Here is a 23,312-nt window from a genome sequence, read left to right on the forward strand (position 1 = left end):
TTGTGGGGGAGGGTAGGAACCTGTATAAAACTATTGATTTGGCACATTATGGCTTATTTGGAAGGTGGGTAAGAAATCTAGCAGGATAATCTGGGAAAGACACTAGATAAATATAAATACCATACATACATACATTCCTCCCCCAACTTTCCACTCTATCTTTGTTGTGTCCTCGCTTTAATCCCTGTAATTCTTTCCTCAACACTGTACTGCTCGAGAATGAAAAGGGTTGAGAGAAGTGAAAATAGCACTGGCTCTGATTCTTGGTAAATTCTAGGGGCTTGGCCCTAATTTTTATGGTGGCTCAGAATTCAGTGCTGTTTGCATGGCTGTGGACTCACTGTAAATCAAAGCATCTGACTCCATCGCAGTTGTTATGTGCCATTTGCCACCCTTCTGTTGCCCAGAGTGACCGACCCCAGGAAATGACAGTTGTGTCGAGTCATGGATGTCCTCCAAGTGCTCATCTGTTTTTCAGTACAGGTAGCTTCACTATTCTCTGTCCTCCTAGACTTAAAATCATATCTGTAGTTCTATCTTCATAGGTTTTTTTTGGGGGGGGGGCTTAAAAGTGTTACCAATGAAGGGTAATGTTTTTCATGTAAGACAAAATAAAAAAAGGATAACGATTTCTGTAAGTCCAAGGAAATGAAGTCCTGTTGTGGTATTTGATGTCCTGAGCTGCGATGTTCATTGCTCTTCTTCAAACTGCCTCCTCATTTAAACCTTCTCCCTAAAACTAACGGCGTTCACTTTCTGAGTCCAAGTTTTCACTGAGCTCTTTAGAGAATGATTAGGATGAAAGCCAGGCAGAGGCTCCTGCTGTTTTATGATGGTGGTCACTGCAGTACCAGCGCCAGCTGTGAGACACCTGGAATGAAGCAGACTTGATCTACACTCAGATGTTTGATGGCGTTCTTATGCATTTGCAGAAACAGTTGAGCATTTCTTAAGTTTGATTCAGGGGAGGCCATCTGACAGCAAGAATACATTGAGAGTCAGGGGAGGGATGAAGAAAATAGAATATTTTTATTACAGAGGTAGGAATAAATTCTCTCTTGGTGGCTCATTTTGGAACAGCTAGTCATTTATGCTCACTGTTGGAAGTGAAGGCCAGAGCCAATGGAAACAAACTGGGAGTATTGTTTCCTTTTGTGAAATTTAAAGGAGTTCCAAAAAGAGATAGGTAGATTAGTAGCATATTGAAATGGAAAGAAAGAAAGAAATAACGACGTAACAGGATTAGGGCACAAAACCCACAAAACCAGGACTTTTAAAGCACAGACTGAAAGAATATCTCGAACATGTCTCATTGTGGGTGGTTAGCATACAGCTCTGCATGAAACATGATACATTGGTAAAAATATCATAAAAATAATTCCAGTTCTTTTTGGGAATTCCGAGTTTTTCTTGTCAGCTTAACATGGATTGAGCTTTAAAACAGGATTTAGTTTAAGAATATAATGTCCTTGTGTCTTTGTATTGTAGGAAGAAAGACAAGGAGTTAGTCCAAAGTTAGTCCAGTATAACTCTTGGGAGCAAGATTTTCGAAGTGGTAGACTAAATATCATTACCATTAATTACACAGAGAGTGTTACTTTTCCCAAGTGCTGGTTATTGAGCTAAAAAGCCCCAAACAAAAAACATTCAAATGAAGTGTGCTTATCAAGAGAAGAAATGTGGAATGTGTTGTTGGTACATCTGTGTTACAGGTTTAAATATTTGCTTATAACATCTCTTTCTGTTGTTCGTTTTGCTACACTGGAGTTTCAGTGCCAACACAGAAAAAAAAAAAAAAGACTAGTAGGTACTTGTGTAATCCATCTGAGTTTAAAGAGCTCTGAAAAGGCTCAGAAGTCATAGCAATAATTTGACCACATCTTGAAGGTTAAAAATTCATTTCTTCCTTTTTCAGTCCTATCTCTGTCTCTCATCCTTAACCAAGAAAGAAAACAAAAACCCACAACAACTTCAGGGCTTCAAACTGATCAATTGTATGCCAAATTCCTGTACCAGTTTTCTGTTAATTAGTGAGTGTATGTTGAGATTTCACAATCGTGTTAAAGATTTTTGGGGATATACTTACTGGGGGTAGTGAGGGGTTATATTTGTTGCTCTTTTAGTCTGAAATGCTCTACAGGAGAGACATATAATAATACCTGCTGTTGGTCTCTTGGCTTAACCTGGAAAGGAAGATCATTTTATTATATGTTCTTTCATAGCAAGTCTCCTGTACTTTCAAAGCAGCCTTGAAATGTGTAACTCTCCTTTTAATTTTATGATGATGATTATTTTGTTTATTCTTTCACTTATTCAGGTTTCTTGGATTTGGTACCAGCTTTAAGATTAAATTGATCCATTTTTGTTTTCTTCTACACTGGGCTATTATGGTGGTATTAGTGGGCAGAAGCCTCTCCCTTTGGTCATCCCATAAAATAAATATTTTATATATAAGTAACTGTAATGTATAATTTTTTAGTAAGTGGGTTTTTTTTTTAAAAAAAGCTTGTTCCTTTCAAACCTTTTTATTAATAATTCCCAGTACTGTACTTATTAAACAGAAAAAAATGTTCTATCTAGAGTGAAAGGAATTTTGAAATGAGACCTGGGAGGCAGGCAGATAACTGAGCTTACACCCTTCAGGTTGGACTGACCCATTAGAATAATAAGCTGAGCACTTACTCTTTAGCAATATAGTTAGGTTGCTGAAATTTGCTTTGCTCCTGATAGAATTATAGCCATCATTAACACTTGGGCACATTCCTATTATCTACTCAAAATGGATTTGTCTTGGAAGGTCTCAGAAAATCCTTGGTGTCAATTTTTTAATACTAGAAGGTTTTTCTATCTGTCTGTAAATGGGGGCTCTTAATTCATACATTGTGTGAAAAGATCATTTATATGAAATTATTGTCTTCATTTTACCACTGTTTACTTTGGCCTTGATTTTAAGTCTCATTTGATCTGGAGCTAGTCTTTTGTCCCAGTGCTGTATTATTTTCTCTGCTTATAGAAAGCCACTGGAAAAAAATGCCTCTCTGTATTCATCTTATTTGTGGATCTCCAGAAACTTGTGGCGTGAGGCCTTCCTGGTTGTGGTTTTCTCTTATTTGCTTGTTTTCTCTTATTGCTATTATAGATCCACTCTGTATCCACTTCCTGTGTTACACTGAAACTGGAGCAAAGGGAAGAGAAATGCAAGAGCACTGGGTCAGCTTTCAGGAGCCAAACTCTTTGTTCTGTTTTTTCTATGACATTGACTGATTCAATTGAAGATTCTCCTAACCATGATCTTGTGTTTTCTTTTTAAGTTGCCTCCCCCAAATGTTGTTTGGAATTATTTTTTTTCCAAATGTTACAAAAATGCAAACATTACCAACCAAACCTTGAAACCTCTATTTGATTTCTTTTATGGTATCACTATGATTTTTCTCCTTTTTTTTAAATTTGCAAAATGATGCAGGACATTTCATTTCCTTGGGATTTAATTTTATTTCATGATTCTGTTGCAAATGAGTTGGGCCTAAAGTGGGTTTTTATAACCACACCATGTGAATCATTTCTCCTCTGGAAACCAGATCTTCTCTCCCACTGTGTAGCCTCATCTAGTCTCCCTGAAGTGCAGCGCTAGCAAGGTTGATAATGAAATGCGGTCCTTATTACGCTCAGCAAAGGGCTCAGAGAAGATGGGAAAAAAATCAATCCCACAGGAACTTCTTGAGTGCTAGATATCCATATTCAACCCCCATGCATTTAAAATGGAAATGAGATATCTTAGGGTTTTCATTTTTGATTTACACAAGATGTCACTGCCTCCTTGGCAATGGGAATATTTTACAGACCAACTGCTGACCTGTTTGGGAAGATCTCAGCCTGTCGCCCCAGGTCCAATGTAGTTTCTTCGTATTTCTTTCGAAACTCTCAGCAGTGCTTTGCAGCAGCTTTGATTCTTCAGGCTTCAAAGGATGCCCCTTCCAGGGCCAATCTTCCAAAAGAAAAAAAAATCAGTGTAGGGGAACAAGCAGCTCATAAAGGAAGGGGCAGCTATCCCTGTGGCAGCTCTTACTGTAGTTAATTAATAGGGAGTTTACAAGCCAGTAATACTACGGCTTTGCAAAGCCAAGAAAGTTCCAATTTGATGCTAGTGCTTGGTTATGAAATTCCCACTTGGAGTGACTCAGTCTTCAATAATCCAGCCTCAGATGGTTTTATCTTGGATACAGTGTGACTTATATAAGATGCATTATCATTAAATGCTCAAACTCAAGATCCCTCCTGAGTTTGTGAGCCTTGTTGAGTTCTCATTATAATTTACAGAAAACTTTATGCCCACATAAAGTTGGATAATCTCCAATAAGCTATTTCTCTAAGTTATATTAGTTAGTGTCTCTCATTTGTGAATTCTGCCATAACCACAAGGTCCATTTTACAATTTGGTAATCAAGATTTTATACCATGTCGACCAAGTGCCTTTGTTCTTTTGTTAATGAGAGAACTGAGATACGAGAAATTACTCAAAGTAGGAGAATTAATAAAAAATTAGGATTTAGAATGTAGAATTTCTAATTGGTTGCATAGTTTACTTAGCCAAGCCATTACAAAAAAAAAAAGGAATTGGCATCTTTCAAAAGCTCGTTGGTTTAAAGGAACTGTAAATAAATATTGAAGTTTAGTTAATTATATACACATTCTAGAGTGTAGCAATGTCTGCAGTTTATTTTGGAATGCATCAAAAACAAGATGGATGGCGATAGATGAATGGATAAAGAAGATGTGGCACATATATACAGTGGAATATTACTCAGCCATAAAAAGAAACGAAATTGAGTTATTTGTAATGAGGTGGATGGACCTAGAGTCTGTCATACAGAGTGAAGTAAGTCAGAAAGAGAAAAACAAATACTGTATGCTAACACATATATATGGAATCTAAAAAAAAAAAAGGTTCTGAAGAACCTAGGGGGAGGACAGGAATAAAGACGCAGACGTAGAGAATGGACTTGAGGACACGGGAAGGGGGAAGGGTAAGCTGGGACGAAGTGAGAGAGTGGCATGGACATATATACATTACCAAATGTAAAATAGATAGCTCGTGGGAAGCAGCCGCATAGCACAGGGAGATCAGCCCAGTGCTTTGTGACCACCTAGAGGGGTGGGATAGGGAGGATGGGAGGGAGACGCAAGAGGGAGGGGATATAGGGATATATGTATATATATAGCTGATTCACTTTGTTATACAGCAACAACTAACACAACAATGTAAAGCAATTATACTCCAATAAAAATGTTAAAAAATATATATATAGATATAGATATAAACAACAACAAAAAAGATGGATGGATGGATAAGTGACAAAACAAATATAACAAAATGTGAATCATAGAGTCTAGGTTGTGGGTATACACATAAATTGGTGTTCTTTCACCTTTTATGCATATTTGAAACATTTTGTAATATGATGTTTCAAAAAACATTATTTGTTTCACTTTGCAGTTCAGAAACCATGGACTTCATTCACCATTGTTTCAGAAAACCATAGACTTCCTCAATTTGGAAATGTAATAAACATGTTTGTGATTTTTTAGGATGATAATTTTCTGAGAATAACTTTATTATTTCTGGATGATAGTAAACTTAGGGATAATCCTCCAGTTTTTTATTTCTGACATTACTAACTTTAAGTATCTAACTTTTATACTTCTTTAAAACTTCCAGGCCAGCAATTATTGAGAGCTGAAATTCAATTCAAGCATTCTGCCCAGGAGATCCTGAAATTTTGGTCTTTTTTAAGGAAAGGCAATTTCTGACTTTTCTCATAAATTTGATAAAAGGAAAGCTAATATGAGATTGGTAGTCCAGTAGGAAATGGAACTCAATTTTACATTTTTAAAATCATTTTATGGTATTAAAAATGACAGAGGTTAGAAACAAAGCTCTTATTCTTTTATTGAACTAGAATTGAAAGTGGCAGAAAATCATTTTGGCCCTGGTGCAGTAAATGTTATCACTAAAACATGTTCAGGGGATATTAGGACAGTCTCTCAAGCACCAGAGACAAAAGTTCACAGAACAAGAACTGCTTTTTCTGTCCTTATCTTGAAATTATTAGATGTACAGGAGATGAAGGTATCTTCGCTCTAAGAGGACAGGGGATGAAGTATGTGTTGAAAATGATAATGTCTCCATTCTGGAGAGAGGTGAAACGGAGAGAATGTGGTGGGGATGGGTGTCTCAGCAGTGACAGACACGATGGAGGGAGTTCACAGGGACAGGAGGGCCAGCACCTGAACCAGCCCCAGGGCTGAGGAGTCTGGAACCGGAGAAAATTATAGTTGTGCAAAATTGTGAGCTGATGATGAAAATGGTAAGAAAGCAAGCAATGCTATTCGTTAAAAGTACTGTTTGAAGATTTTATTTAACAGGGAGATTAAACTGGAGCTGTCAGCAGCTACTTTATTTTGAGAATCTGGTAGGAGAGAAATTTTAAGTCCATTTGGGAAAAACCAATCATTTTTGAGTGTGCAGTGTGATTATTCTTTAAGATTTTGTGTAAATGGAGCAGGTTGGTAGACATATGTTTGCTGATCCTATAATGATTAAAATTCAGAATAAGTAAGACTTGTGAAATTGCGTTTTCAGGTTCCAGCCAGTGTTCTATACTGCCATATGGCATAACTAGAATTAATTGCCGCTCCCAGTCTCTTTATACTTTTACTGAATATCTAGGTGCCCTGTTTGAAATAGTAGAGGTTCCGCAAAAGTATTTGATCAGGAGATAGATGTTTGGCACGTTCGTGAAAACGGTGTGTGTAGCTAATAGTTGCTTAGAAGAAAAAGCTTTTTGTAAGGTTTTCTACCCTAACCCTCCTTTTTTATTAGGAAAAAAAAAAAGGATGGATAAGAGAGTTAACAAGGAAAAAAAAAAAGGAAAAATTCTTAGGGCTTTATAGGTCAGTGTAAATGGAAAAGGTAAAGCAAGGAATCTTTTTTGCTAGAGTCTTAGCTTCTTGATACTCCAGGAGTGGCCCGTGGACCAGCAACATCAACATCACCTGGAAAGCTGTTAGAAATGTAGAATCTCAGGCTGCACTGAATCAGACCCACTGGATCAGAATCTGCATTTTAGTAAGATCCCAAGATTATTTGTATGCACATAAACATTTGAGAAGCACTGCTCTACCACTTACCACTTTTAAGTTCATTTTAAATTCAATTTCTTAAAACTCAGAATACATATCTCTGGAGATTATAACTCCTTAAAGGCATGGATGTTCATTTTTTTAAAAAAAAGGTCTGTATTGGTACTGGTATGTGATATGAGCTCAATAACGTGAGTTGAATGAATGGGGGAAAACTGTTATAAATATGTTCTCCAGTCCTAGGCTAAACACTAGAGCAAGAGACCCTCTATATTATGAAAGTAACTGTTCAGTAGCCAACCCCACATATTCTTTTCCAGAAATAGGATGCTTTCTTTTTATTGAGCATTGGGGGATACAGAGCCATTTGTAAAGATGGTGTCCATCTCTTCAAACGTCTCATGTGATAACATTCTTTAACAGTCTGTGGTATAAGGTTACAAGGCTGCTCATCATGTATTGGAGTTCTTTTGGAGCATGGGTGCCAGTCATTCCAGCCATGATCCTTCAGAAGCCCTCTGCCTTTGGTCATCATCCTTCCTATAAAGCTTTGCCCTTCCTTGTCTCCACCATCTCATCTTTCCTGAGGACTTCTCTTCTAATCCTTTCCCCTGTGTTTCCTAGAATCCATGTTCTGTTATAATCAAATTCCATGATATCCTCAACCTCTTTTCTCCATCCCTGCCCAAGTAAAGCATGGTTCTTCTTCAGGACACTGTTTTGCTTGCAGTCATTTTAAATAGAACTTGCTCATTTTCCAGAAGTGCTGTTGGCATCCTTCAAGCTCCTTGCTGTCACTTCTAGACTTTTACTATACAATCTTATCCCAAACCTCTTCCCTTTTGAGATTTGTCTGCATGGCTTTACAATTCTCTGTCATCTTTTGAGTTCAGAGTCTTCCCTCACACTGTTTGAGGACTGAGGCTGTGATTCACAGTCGTCATCTTCACTCCACTATTACCACTGCCCCCCAGAGACCTTCTCTTTCTCAAATTTAGCTTTTGTCTCCTGATTACATCTCTCCATTCATCATATAAATATGCTCAAATCTCTCGTAATATTAAGAAAAACATTACATCCTACACAGTGATTCCCTCTCTAGCTACTGTCCTGTATCTCTTCTTTTACAGATGCACTTCTTGAAATAGAAGCCTAGACTAGCCATTTCTGGTTTCTTCTTCTCTGGCCGCTCTTCAGTCCCCTATAATCTAGTCTCTGCTCCTATCATGTTACTCTTGACAAAGTACCAGTAACTTGCTAATTGCTACATCCAGGTGATGCTGTTCAATCTTCGTCTTATTTGGTCTCTCTGCAGCATGTGACACTATTGATAGCTTCCTTTTCCTCAGAAAGTAAAAACAAACAAGCAAATAAAAACAACAAACAAAATATCTCTCCCTCCGTTGTCCCCATGATAATAGTCTCTCCTGGTTTTCCTTCTTCCTTGCATTTATACTCTGATTTTAGGCTCTGGCTTGAGCTTGGTTTTGTACGCTGCCCTCTTCCACCACTGTCCCTCAGGCTTCCCTCTTTTCTCACCACGTTCTTTGTAGGCAGTTGCATGCATGTCCCTAACTCTACACCGTCCCCTGTACGTGGATGACTCCTAATTCTACAGCTCAACTGCACTTCTCTCTCCAAGGCACCATACAGCATATTGGACAACTCCTTTTGAGTGTCTTATTGATATCCTAAACTTCACAAAGCTGGGGGCAGACCCTGCTGGATGCTTACCCAGCAGCCACCCTCCATTCTTCCTGGACAGCAGAACCCCACCAGCCCAGGGATGACTCATGATCTGAAAGCCATTCTGCTTTGCCAGTGGTTGGTCTAGGGTTTACATAAGATATAGTTTTGGCCAAAGAAATATAAGGAGAAAACTTCTGATAGCCTCTCACAGGACAGTCTTATGCTTGGGAGACCAAAAGAAAAAAAAAAACACACATTGAAATGCAGTAGCCACCTTAAGACATTACTGTGCTCTAAGGTGTTAGAGCAGAGATAAGGGAAGGGCCTAGGTCCTTCATGACATTGTTGGGCCCCTGCATCATCCGTGGAATCACTTGTCTCCAGACTTTTTGTTTTGAAGGAAACATGAACTACTTATTTAAGCCTCTGCCAGTGAGGTTTTCTGTTACTTGTAGCCAGAAGAATCCTCATTGATGGAGTGTCCAGAACTGAACTCATTATTTTGTATTCGTCTCACCCCTACAGTCTATTTCTGTTTTCACTAGGTCCTGGCCCCCAAGGCAGAATCCTGGAAGTCATTCCTGCCTCCTCTCTCTTCACTCCCCAAACCATCAACAAGCCTATCGATTCTGCATCCTAAATCTGTCTTCTCCTTTCTGTTCCCTTTGTCACTGGCTAAACTTTAGCCCTCATAGAGTCTTACTCAGAGCTCTGCAAAATTCTCTTTTCTGGTTCTCTGCTTCAAGTTTCTCCCTGTTCCAGTTTATTCTGCTCCTCCATTCTGTTGAAAGGGCAAACATAAAAAAAAGAAGATAATTTAATCATTTATGCTATAGAAGATGTATTGATGTCGAATGATAAGATATACTGTAAGTGAAAATATTGGTTGTTTATATATTTTTTTTCAAAAAAATGCCTGAAAAATTACTGCAAAATGTTAATGATAGTAATTTCTGGAAAGTAGAGTTTGAGTGATTTTTATTTATTTATTTTATTTTATTATTTTTTAAAATTTATTTATTATTTCTTTTTTTTTGCGGCACATGGGCCTCTCACTGTTGTGGCCTCTTCCATTGCGGAGCACAGGCTCTGGACGCGCAGGCTCAGCGGCCATGGCTCACGGGCCCAGCCGCTCCGCGGCATGTGGGATCTTCCCGGACTGGGGCACGAACCCGTGTCCCCTGCATCGGCAGGCGGACTCCCAACCACTGCACCACCAGGGAAGCCCTGAGTGATTTCTCCTTTTTATTTACTTGTATTTTTCAACTCTCTACAGTGAATGTGTATTTAATCCTAAGTCACTGATACCAGAGCCTTTCCTCTTTTAAAAAGAGGCAGGGATTTAAGAGCCAAAGAGTATTTGTTTCCAGGTGGGAAAGGAGTTGGCATTGTAGGGAAAAGAGATGTGGAAGGAGGAAATTAGGCTTTAATTGTAGCCTTGGGTCACTTCTATGCAAATAAACAGCTGTATTTGGAGTGTTTTTACTCTGTGCCTAAACACACACACACACACACACACACACACAAAAGTAAAATTATTTTTGAGCGATATGAAATACAGCAGTCCTTTGAGTAATTTATGATGATTTTTCTAGAATATGTTTTTTTTAAATAAAGGAAGGTCATTCTCAAGGTCTTCATTAGATGAGGTATCACTGACTAGGAACAACTTCCATATCTTAAATATTATCTTTCTGAGCTGCACTGAACTGACACAGGATTATCTACACTCTGTGACTATTTAGTAACATTTGTATTTGTGGGACTAGCTTTCCAAAGTGATGGTGCTTGAGTAAACCATTCACTTCCTCCTTCTCAAAACATCAGTCACCATGATGGATTTTCATGTTGGTCGTGAAGAGAAATAGAATTAACTAAGAGCAGGGTGAGGATTACAAGCCGGAAGCAGTTAATTTACTTAACAAATATGTATTGGCTATTTGTTTACTCTTTGCTGGGCATAATGCCAGGTGATCAAGAGAGTGTCAAGGAAGATATATCCCTGTTTTTCAAGAAGTTCTTGGACCAGTGAGTGGCCAGACTCATGAACAGAGCCAGCACGGAGCCCACTGCCCACGAGTGTCTTCTCTAGACAGTCTGAAATGTTTGGTTTCAATTTGTTACATACCTGGAGTTTCACCATTTAGAGATTCATTTGGGCTCATAGTCCTCTTTTAAAATATAAATTCACCTGGAGGGTTAAGGGTTTTTTTATTGTACATTCAGGTGCACTAGCCCTATTTAATGATTTCCTTCTAACTTTTGGCTTAGATGATTGTGCTGAGGAAATTAAGTTTGTTGAACCTCTGTTATGGGCAATTCACAGTGCTAGGTACACTGAGTGTTATAAAGTTAACAGAGGATCCTTTTCCTCAGAAAGAATGAGGGCTTTAGAGGCTCTTGCCTCTGCAACTGAAGAGTAACAGTCACAGCTAACGTTCATCACACAGTTATCCTGTGCCAGGCCCCGTGTCAAAGGGCTTTACACACATTATCTCATTTAATCCTCACAACAGGTGAGAGGTGAGTACTATACTAATCCCCATTTTAGCAGATGAGAAAACTGAGGTTCAGAGAGGTCATCAACTTGCTCAAGGTTATGCAGCTGTTAGGTTTTGGAATTGGGATTTGAGCCCAGGCAGTATGCTTGTTTGGCTGGCACTCTTACTGAGGCTCGATTTCTTCATAACAAGTGAATAATGCTACTTCATTCATTCAACAAATGTTTATTCAGCATCCACTGTGTGCAAAGCATTTTTGTGGTGAATATGACAGTTTCCAGTCCTCCTGGAAATTATTTTTGAGCAGGATAAACTGAGTAATTGTACAATACACCCACCTTGTAGGATCGTTGTTATGCATTAAAAAAAAGTGCCTAATACAAGGCATGTTACATTGTAGATACCCAAAAAATATTCCCAAGAAATTTACAACCCAATGGGAAAAATATAAAAGTATGCAGAAATAACTACAGTTCAAGATATATTGTGGCTAACACTTTAGAAGAGGTGCCCACAGATTGTACTGTGAGATCCCAGAAAAAGAAATTACTTCTGGTTGGTGGACTATGAGAAACCTTCATGGATGAGATGGCATCATGTCTTGGCTTTGGGTTTCAAAGGGATGGATTTTTGGTCAGATATATTGCACACAAAAATAGCATGTGCAAAGAAACTGAGGGGATAAAAGTTTAGCCATGTTTGGGAACCAAAGGGTAATTCTGTTTGTTAGGTATAAGGGAGTAATGAGAGAGAGGATGGAACCAAATCATGGAAATGGGAGTTTTGCCTGGATCTGGGGAGAAGAGGTACATAACTGAGGAGGGTAAATCATGGGACAGGCATGGGTAAGCTGATTCTTTAATAGGGAATTTTAGATAATCATGTGGGTCCTCGGTACCTGGGCTGAGGCCACTGGGAGACAGGAGATGGTTGCAAAGGGAGAGAGGATAAGAATGTCATAGGTTGCCTATGTTTATTCTCTATGCCCAGCAAAGGAAGACAGATCTTTCTTTCTTCCCAGTATCTCTTGCTTTGAGCTCATATTTATATCCTTCGTTCCATAGCTGCCTTTGGTTTATTATGAGCTTTTATGGATAACCAGATAATCTAACCACTTTTCAGAAATTTATGTCAATGGGAAAATACATTCTAAATGGCTGACTTTATGCTTCAACTTTTGAAATGTGACTGGTTTGTAAATTAAAGATTGTATTTACTATATCTCAGATTTATTAACAAGATTTAATCGTTCTTTTTTAAAGCATATCCAGAAAACTTAACATTACCTTTTACTTTGTTTCTTTAGGAAAATGCATTTCAAGGTCCAAACAACTGGAAATGAATTTTGGAATACAGTCTATACTTGAACTGAGGGCTTCCTATCTATAATTCCCTTAACAGGAAACCATTTATAAAATACCCATAACCTTTATAGTGTTCTACAGACTTGCCCCATCATGTGAATTACCTGGGGATCTTGTTAAAAATACAGACTTCTAGATCACTACCCTGGACATGCTAATTTAGTAGGTCTGGTGTGAACACTGGGGAATTCGTGTTTCAATTAGGGTTCCAGAAGACTCTTAAAATCAGACAAGTATGTGTAAAAATCTTTATTAGAGGACACTATTTTTGTTTGGTAAGTAGCTACTTTGGTTTTAAACTGTATTTTAACAGGGGAACAGAGGAAGAAGGATTTGACTGGAAGTGTGAGTAGGCTGTTGGTTTGGGTGCTAAGGAGGGTCCCCCAATATGACTGGGGATGACTGACAGGAAAATCTTATCAGCAGGGTTTAGGGCCAGCCAGTAGCTGAAAACATTTCAACCTAATTAGCTTCTAGGATGAGGGATGGAGATATGGTCAGAACAAATAGTCTTGGTCCTTTCCTTGTCCTGACGTTTGCCCACTGTCTTAAGTGCTTCCCTGTGGCCTGGCAACATCTGGAGACATTTCTGATGCTGGAGAATCCCTTGAAGTGGGACAGAACCACTGTCCTGGGATTGACTAGTTGTTGTGGTTGAACTGCTGGTGACCCCTGACCTGTATTGATACAGCAGTAGAACTGGTCACATAGTCATTAGCCTTTAGATCTAAATCACTTCCCTACTTTATGATTTGGATAATTGGATACCTTATGTAAGGGTTTAACTATGACTGCTGTAAGTACTGTACAAAGAAATAAATAAAGAAAGTGATATTTTAGTATAGAATCTTGTACAATTAGAAAAAAAAGTCAAGTTGAGGGCAAAACTGAAATAATTTCTGAATTTTTGTGTACATCTCAGTTCTTAACTGGAAGAAAGTGTACACTTAAGGATAGGAGTTGGGTTTTTTTAAATTTCAGTAATGCATTGTAGCTCTTAGAGTGGTTACCAGTAGAAGCCTGCTTTCTAGATTCTGTTTTTATATATTTATTCAAATTTTGGTGCAGTGTGAATGAGTGAAATAATATTATGTCTTTAATTAGAATTCTGTTATTTTTCAATTAATCTGTGTCAGTAGCTTTAGCATTTGTATTAAATCATTTTCTTCATGAAAGCTTTTAATGAGGAAACAAATTGATTGTATTTATATATTGGATTCTTGCCACTGTGATGTGTGTTCGGTTGTATCTTTCGAAGTATACTTTTGCCGGTCATTTTGTAGTTAGCCTTTGAAGCCAGGCTTTGGGGGAAAAAATTCTTCATTTGGATGAAGATTTTAGTTTAACGAAGTTTACTTATTTTTATCTTTCTCTTCTTCCTTTTCTTCCCTTCCTTTGATTTCTTTTTTCCCCCTCTTACCTTTGTGTGAATAATTTAGAGGAAAAGCAGGGTACCTCTCCCTATCTTATTTGGGATAAAATCCACACTCCATAGCATTGCTTAGAGAGCCTTGCCTTCTGCCTGCCCCTCCAACTTTGTCTCCACCCCTCCCTGAAATGTACTCTGTGCTCTACTCATGCTGAACTCAGACAGCCCTTCTGCTTCTCACCTTTGTTCACTTATTTAGCAAGCTCTGTGCTACTGCCCCTTGAGGGCTCAGTGACATAGAGAGATGAGAAGCTTGTGGTGCAGTACACAGATGCTGCTGAGGGGAGTGCACATGTGTGCTGGGGGAGCACCTAACACAGGAGACTGAGCTGAGCCTTGAAGGACCATCAAGGGTTCACTAGGAGAGGAAGGGGCCTGGAGGGGAAAGTGTGCCAGCAGAGAGAGCTGCGACGTGTAAGGGCAGGAGCGTGAGCAGAGCAGGGGAGGACCAGGCTGGGGTAAGCCACTGAAGGATTTCAAGCAGGGGAATGTTAAGACTTGGCTTGCATGTTGTTAGGTTGTTAGAATAATGATGGTGCTAATGACATAACAGTTGAGATTTATTGAAGGCTGCCAGGTGCCAGGCCTAATGCTCAGTTCTTTGTGTGTATCATCTCAGTTAATCTTCCCAAGACGAGACAGGTATTTTTATTATTTATATTTTATTTTATTGTTTTTTTAATTATTATTTATATTTTAAAGATGAGGAAACTGAGGCTGTAGATACAGTCTCACAGCTAGAAGATGAAGATGCTGGGACTCCGACCCAGACTTGTCTGCAGAACCTTTGCTCTTCACGGTCACTGCACTTCTTTCTCCATCAGCACTGGGGGGAATGGGTCAGAGAGGAGCAAGGTGGCAGGTAGACCACTTGGGACATGGTTGTATTGATCTGGGTGAGGCATTTTGAGTTTGAGGACTTGAGTGAATTCAATGCCCGTAGAGAGGGAGCGGAGATAGATTAAAAATATATGAAGGGAGTAGAATCTCCAGGTCTTTGTGAATGATGGGATGTACATAGAATAGAGAAAGAGGTAAAGGATGATTCCTAAGTTTCAGTTGGGTAGATGGAGTTGTCAGCCATTGAAACAGGGAACATGAGATAGGAGAGGTTTGGGACTTTGGGGACAAAGAACAGTCCTGAGAGAGAAGAGTAGAATAATGATATCTCCTGTTCTTGAATAGTTTAATTGATTGTTAAAAGTATTCAGTGTGTACAGACGTTATAGTCAAGTCTTTGGCCTTTGGTTTCTTCCCTGGCCAGCCCGAGCTCCATGGCGTGCCCCTCCAGTCTTCTCTTACTCTCTTGTCCTTTTTTGTCCACTTTTTCTGATCTTATACCCGGGCAGATAATCAGTGCTGGAGAAAAATCACACAATTGGACTGCCGCCACCGTCAATCTTAGTCTCCAACCTCAGCTCACCCCTTAATGATGCCTGGCAGTTACTTCACATGCCCCATGTCAGCAACCTTTCCAGTTTTCCTCAGTATTCGTCCCCCTCGAATCTTCAGCAGTCTTTACCTTATCATATCCCCTCTCACTCTTGCTTGACATCATAGCCTGTTTCACAAGATAAAACAAAAACTTTCAGGTTGGAACCCACTCAGAATCCTGCACTGCCCCCTCCTCCAACATGTCTGCTTTGGGCCTCTGCCACCTGCTCTGATGGGCCTGGCCCCCCTGCCTGGCCTCCCTCTGCATCCTTGGCCTGGCCTCTCGGTGACCCTTCTCCCCCCGCTCCCCCCCGCCAGCCATCTTCCAATATCCAATCCCAGATCCACCCCCAGCAACCTCCATCTCTAGGCAGTAAGATGCGTTCTGGAATTAGCCAGACCTGGGTTCTTCTGGCCCCAATTTTTACCTTGTGTGTGTTTTGGGTCAGTCACACCACTTTTGCACAATTCTGCATAATTCCAGCCAAACTGGCCCACAGTTTAGGCTTTCTGTCCTCTCAGTTCCTCACAGAGTGTCTGGCAAATAGTGGAGATTTATTACTGTTTGAGAGTATTCATAACTTGAGATATAAAGAGTATGTTGACATGTTAATGTTCACAAATCCACACTGCCTAGAGGAGCCCTAGGAACTAGTCCAGCTTAAAAATTTTGTGTAACATTTGCTCTCAGGTGAATAAAGTGACCATGTTCATAACAAGAAAAATATCAAAGGAATTTTCAAATGAATGTCATGTTTTTGAACCTGTTCCTGATTCTGCACAAGATAAACTGTGATAGCTCCACAATGTGGATTTTTAAACTCTTATGGTGCAATCAGATAACCTCTCCATGCTTCGTTTTTCTCACCTGTGTAGTGAGGGGCCGGGTTAAATGACCTTCGATGTCCTTCCGGCTGTAAAATTCAATGAGTATATGGTCCTCAGTCACAGAGTCATACAGTTATCAGTTATTCATCAATCAGATAACTAAGAGTCTCAGTGGTCTAAGGGTAGCTATTAACCTGAAGCAAGCAAAAAATAAAACAAGTTAGGTTCTGGAATGAAGTTGGGTCATTTATAGAGACGTGGATGGACCTAGAGAGTGTCATACAGAGTGAAGTAAGTCAGAAAGAAAAAGTAAATATCATATAATAACGCATATATGTGGAATCTAGAAAAATGGTAGAGGTGATCTTATTTGCAAAGCAGAAATAGAGACACGGACATAGAGAACAAATGTATGGATACCAAGGGGGAAAGGGGTGAGGTGGGAGGAATCTGGAGACTGGGATTGACACATATACATTATCGATACTATGTATAAAATAGACAACTGATGGGTACATACTATATAGCACAGGGAACTCTACCTAATGCACTGTGGTAACCTACATGGGAGGGAAGTCCAAAAGGGAGGGGATATCTGTGTGTGTGTGGCTGATTCATTTAGTTGTGCAGTGGAGGCTAACACAACATTGTAAAGCAACCATACTCCAATAAAAATTAATAAAACGAACAAACGAAAAAACAAATTAGTTCTAAGTATCAACGGTGACAAAAATGGCAGGGCAAGAGCTAAAGATAGTACAGATTAAAATATGATAATCAGCTAGATTTCTTTGTATGTGAGTTCTGCCTTGTTTTCTCTCAATACACACGTTTGGAACCAAAAGACATCTCTGACTTTCCTCCTGACTCTCCATTCCCAACCTGCCTCCACGTCTGTTATCAAATCTCTTGTCCCTTCTTTTGCTCTCCAGCAGCTTCCTAAACTGCTTCCCTCCTTCGCTGTCTCCCATCCAGGCTGCACACTTCTGCTGGATCTGATCACCGTGGACATTATACCCTAAAAACAAGCAAACCAACTCGCCCCTCAGTTGCTCCCTTTTATTTGCACAAAGAGAAAGAAACGTCAACTCTGACCTGACATTTAGGGTCTTTTATTTTGCCACAACATAGCTGGCTAGCATTTTTCTTTAATAGTTCATTAAGTTATACTTGGTTGTCTGTTACATGTAGGGTGTATGGGGATTGCATAGTCATAACAACCACAATTTGCAGTGTTAATGCTAGAACACAGGGGAAGAAATACTAGAATGTAGTTTTCAGTGTTTCAGTGCAAGGGCATAATCATTTAGCTCCTAGATTTCTTACTTTTAATATCCAGAATGGATGTTGGATTGACATAGCATGGATTTCATGTAGTGATAGTGTTATAGAAGACTCTAGTGGTGAATAGGGTTTTATTGAATTAATTGACTTTATATTATTTCTTTTATTGTCTGGGAATGGACTTCTAAAAAAATTTGTTTTAGTCATGGGTAATACGGTCAAATCAGATAATGTTGCTTGTTTATTTTTTAATAAAAGTTTAATTGAGACCATTGTGTCTTGTAAGAGAACTTTGTGGTGCTGTCTTCTGGGGTTTCTAAAATTTGTGGATATAGACTCAAGATCACAGAAATATTAGCTCCCCCCAAAGAACCCAGGACTTTCTTATGACAGGTCCTTCTATTACTTGAGTTATGTGCTTATTGTCTGTTGTACCACAGTATTTGTTATTTACTAACTTAGAACCTAGGACTTTCTGATGGCAGGTCCTTCTGTTACTTGAGTTATGTGCTTATTGTCTGTTGTTACCATAGTCTTTATTTCCTATCTTAGACTGACATCTCTTCATATGTAAGTATCTCATATTTTGGACTAGACTGTAAGCTTCCTGTAGGCAGACACTAGGTCTTGTACTTCTGATGAATTGAAGGAACAGGGACTACAGGCGGCACCACTCCCAGGGACCTTCCCATTCTTGCCCAACTGTTTCTAAGGCTGGTATCCCACCCCTGGGTCCCGGTCCTCTGATGCCTCCACCAGAGACTTCCACCAGATGGTGCTCTTTTCCCATTTCTGTTCTTGGGTGTCGTGCGCCCTATTGCCCTTTGCCCCTTGCCTATTCCTTCTGCAAGGTAGGAGATGGAACACTGGTAGGAGAAAGAGAAGTAGAAATCAAGTGGATCTTCCCAAGTGAGAGAAGAGGTTATTGGGAATATCCAGTATACAGACTATTACTGTTGTTCAGAAAAGTCATTTCCTTGGGCGTAAATCAGTCTTTACCATGTGGCTCACTGCTCAAGGTCAATTACAAGGGTTTTCCTAGCCTATTAACTTGCCGTTAAAGCCCAGGTGTCCATTTGAATTCTAAAATTCCATTTCTAATGCCAGGATAACACTTCAGTTGTAGTCTTTGCAGTCTGTTTGGAGACAGCCATTACCAGAGAACAGAGGTGGTCAAGAGGGAAATAGAGGTCTCTGGACACTGAGTATTGCAGATAGCCTATCCATTTAGAAGACACCACTGTTTTTGTATAAAAAACTGAAGTTCAAATGTGGATATCTGTAAGTCATCAAGAAGAGATTTGACTTTTTTTAACAGGTGGTTTACCAAGACAGGGAATGTATGATAGGTTTTAAATTTCTGTAAGTCACAGGTAAAATAACACTTTTAACGCTTTAGTTGCAAAAAATTTTCATCTAGATGTTCTAGATTTATAATATTACAGATGTTGGCCTTTCTGCATAGCTAGGTTTATAATGCCATTATAATCCTATGCATCTAACCCAGGGGGTCTTATCATTTTGGAGGCAGAGTTAGTCACATTTTTGGAAATCTGATGAAGTTTATGGACTCCTTTTCAAGAGAAAAGAAAACACATATTACTTTTCACCCATAATTTTAGGGAGTTCATGAATCTCCCCAAGCTCAAATAGTTGAGTCCATAGTTGACTCCAAATTAAAGACCTCTGAACTGATTACTCCCTGATACTAGGCTGTCTGACAAAACAATTATACCTTCTCTTAATACTAGATTTGTTTTCTATATTACAGCCAATAAAATGCAGTTAATATGAAATTTAAGAGCTTGGGCTCTGGAACCAAGCAGTCCTGGATACAGATCTTGGTTCTGCCACTTAATAGCTACATGATCCTGGTCAATCTGTTTGACATTCCTGAGTCTTAGTTTCCTCATCTGTAAAATGGAGATAATAATAGTACTGACCTCATAGGATTATGATGAAGATTAAATAAAATAATACATGTAAAACGTATACTTAGCACAATACCTAGCGTATCTTACTTGCTGAATACATTGTTTAACTATAATTCGGAAATGGAATTATTTTTCCTTCTTAGATATTTCCAGTAACATGAGGATAGTTACAGTTGTCTTACCTACTTCACCAGGATCTATCTAATTAGCTAGCTGAGTGGGCAAAGCTCTGAGTATTTTAATCTCAATAACCATGTTTATTGGTTAGCTCCATGGTCAAGAATTTGACACCCACCCTGAAACCCCAAACTAATGATTGAAAGTCAATAGCCTCATTTTTAGGAGAAATCTAATATTCTGTGAATCTTGAGTGGCAAACTAGAACAGTATGATTGCAATTTGAAAGATACTGAAGTATAATCTTAGATGGACCATATCTATTTCAGTCACCGTTTCATCCGTGGCACCAGAGCAAAGCATATAGAAGACATAAAATAAATATTTGTTGACTGAGTGACTGAATTCTGTTACAATAATAAAATGTCTTTAGAGAAAGAATTCATTTTGCTGAGTGTTTTTAAGTTAGATTGTATTTTCAAAACTTTCCTCTTTTTAAAAAAATTTTTTATTTTTTTGGCTGTGCCGCATGGCACGTGGGATCTTAGTTCCCCGACCAGGGATGAACCCGCACGCCCCTGCAGTGGAAGCACGGAGTCTTAACCACTGGACTGCCAGGGAAGTCCCAAAACTTAATTTCTTATTAGAGTTCCTGTTCTGCAACTAGTCGCTAGGATTCGAAACTCGTCTGCCTTGATTACTAGCTGTGAAACCATGGGCAAGTTATCTCACCTCTTGAGGGCTTGGTTTCCTCATTTATAAAATGGTCATAATAATAGGGTTAGAGTGTGGAGGAAGTGAGTTAATATAAGAGAAGTGCTTAAAACAGTGCCCAACAATATGTTTCAAAAATCTTAGCATTATTCTTATCATACTATTGCTACAGCTGCAGCTGTTCATCAAGACTCCCTCAATATTGTGGGTTCATTTTATATTTGCTGCACTTTTCCTTAAACTAAAGTTCAATTAAAACCTCTTTAATTAAAAAGAACACAAATAGCAAATTTTGTTTTGCATGTAATGTAACCCTAAATTTTCAAGACTTTATTCTGTGCCGTAGACTAAACACTGTGAAATCTTATTCTTCCATTTTCATTTTTGGAGGCACAAGTTAAGATGGATTTATTTTGACTGAATGTGAAGATCATCATCATCAATATGGTTGCAGCATTTTCTCTCTGCTCATTCTGTACTCATCTTTTTCAAGTTCCAAATATCATTTGCATGGACCTGGTGATGCTGAGTATGGATATTGCAGAGGAGTGATAGCTTCCCTTTCATATGGAAGCTGAAGCTTCAAAGAGAAGATTAAAGAAGTGTTTGTTCATCTATCTGCTCAGTCCTGATAGGAAATTCTTAGAGGCTTTTAGGATAAACACAACTCTGTGTGTGTTTGCATGCTTTTTCTTCTATATACTTCTATTATGGTCTTTGTATTTTGGTTTAAAATTTCTAGTTTCAGACTTGTTGGAGTCTTTGGTTAAGGCATAATTGTTTTCAGAGTGAAAGATGAGAATTAGAAGATGTTGGCAGGATTTGACTAATGCCTCCTAAAGAGTGTAGAATTCTCTAGTGTGGAATCATCTTTCCAGAGAATGTGATGAAGGCCATCCATAGGATATATTTAACAAGACAAGATCAAGACCTCAAATGTGTCCAGCAGAGAATAATACATGGCACTCTCCAGTGAGGGATGAGATTGCTCACCTTTTGGCCTTGCTTTTTAGAAGTATCCTCTGTGAGCTGTGGGATAGAGGGGTGTGTGTGTGTGTGTGTGCGCACGCACCCGCGCGAACAGACTTTCTTTAGGGTTGTTACATAATTAATAGTTAAAATAAGAAGAGAGGGAAAAGAGGTAGGTTATCAGCATCGTTTTATACCTCTTGAGAAAGAAGGGAACTAACATTCCACTTCATGTCATTCCACATCAAGTTCTACATATGATTTTTATTGACAGAAATATTTAATTACAGTATCATCAAGAATAAAGCATATTCTGCTATTTAACGTCAACTAGGTAGACCTGCCACTTTATTGGATTAAATTTAATTTATCTGTTAAATTTAATTCTGTCTCCATAATCAGCCTTCTTAAGATATAACTACTATTGGGAGAAGCAATACTTAGTATATGTGAACATACAACATCTTCTTAACTAACAAGAGAAACCAGGAAACCAGGCCACTTTACAGTAGGTAGAGAAGGGAACTGAAAATATGTGTGTGAGTTGGAGTGGGGATTATGGGGGGAGCAGATAAAAGAAGAAATGGAGATCATTAGTAACATTTTATCTATTTAACAATTTGCCAGGAGTTGGGCCTTTAACTGCCAGGGCATGGCTAAGTTTTTTTCTGGGTCAATAAATGAAAACAACATTTGTTCGCAAAGTTCCTTCTGTTGCCATCATTAACATTTTGGAAAGAGGAGTGCACACGCACAATTTGCACACGACACGCTAACACCCTAATTTCTATTTCTATTGAATTAGAGTTTGGGTAATGATTAGAATCCGGGGCCAAGGCAATGCCTTGAAAGAAAATGGAAAACTAGGAACAGAAGATGGAAAATTGCTCACCCCTTTGATAATTTGCTTGATTAGCTGTGTTTTAGAGACAAGAGTTTTATGGAAAACTTTTCACCGTGGCCAGGTTCAGTGGGAAGCTGCACTGTCTGCTAGGTGGAGATTAACCCATGATACTAATAGAAACAAATTATTTAAGTTACAGACAGTTTCAACTTACATATGCCCTTAAGTCAGCATGGATGTTGCAGATGTTGCGCCTTTACATTTCCCACCCATCTTATTCTTATTCCCTCTCCCCTTTTCCACTGAAGATGTCATAGCTGTTCTGAACTTTCCCTGCCCTCTCACCCAAGCATCTTACATTCCTTTACCTGATTGCTAGCCTAGAACTGTTCTGAGAAAGAACACGAACAAGAAAAGTCAATCGCAAGGTTTCTTCACCTTCTCTTCCTCAACTCTGCTTATTTCCCACACATTCATCTCTGGATTATGGCAACACACTCCCCGCATATCTCCTTCCTCTCCATTTTCTGAATTTTTATCTTATAAAGAAATAACCTAGGTGCTCACTGGGCTGGCGTTCCTCCCTAAAGTAGCCACACCTTATTCCAGTCATGTATATACTGGAAGACACACCATTATCACCAATGTATTACCGTTTTCCTAATCTTTTTTGGATTATGAATCTTTTTAAGAATTTGATAAAAGCTGTGGACTCTCTCCTTAGGAAAAATTGCTTTTATACACATATACACTCCTGGGAAGTCAAGGTGAGGATAGAAAAATGTTCTTTCTATTTAGAGACCTAGAGGTCACTATGTTCACAGCAAGAATTCATGTGTGGCGACTGTAAGCAAGATGGGAGTATGATGAGGAGTGAGTGGGAGGTGAGGAAATAAGGAGAAACTAGGAAACACTTTTGAAAATTTCACTGTGATGTGAAAGGAAAGAGGACAGCAGATGGAGGGATATGAAGGGGTGAGGGAAGGTTTGCTTTATTTTTCTATGATCATAAATGCTTAGGGAAAGGGCCACACTGAGAGGAAGAGGTTGAATTTATACAAGAGA

General features: G+C 38.9%; 1 protein-coding gene across 1 annotated transcript in view; it reads left to right on the forward strand.

The window, feature by feature from the left end:
• SKAP1 (src kinase associated phosphoprotein 1) overlaps positions 1-23,312 on the forward strand; it is a gene marked incomplete at both ends in the record, with an annotated part of 284,039 nt that overhangs the window by 38,080 nt on the left and 222,647 nt on the right. The gene's annotated exons all lie outside the window — the stretch shown is intronic.

Source organism: Hyperoodon ampullatus (genome assembly GCF_949752795.1).
Source record: "Hyperoodon ampullatus genome assembly, chromosome: 19".
In the NCBI taxonomy this organism is placed as follows: Eukaryota; Metazoa; Chordata; class Mammalia; order Artiodactyla; family Ziphiidae; genus Hyperoodon; species Hyperoodon ampullatus.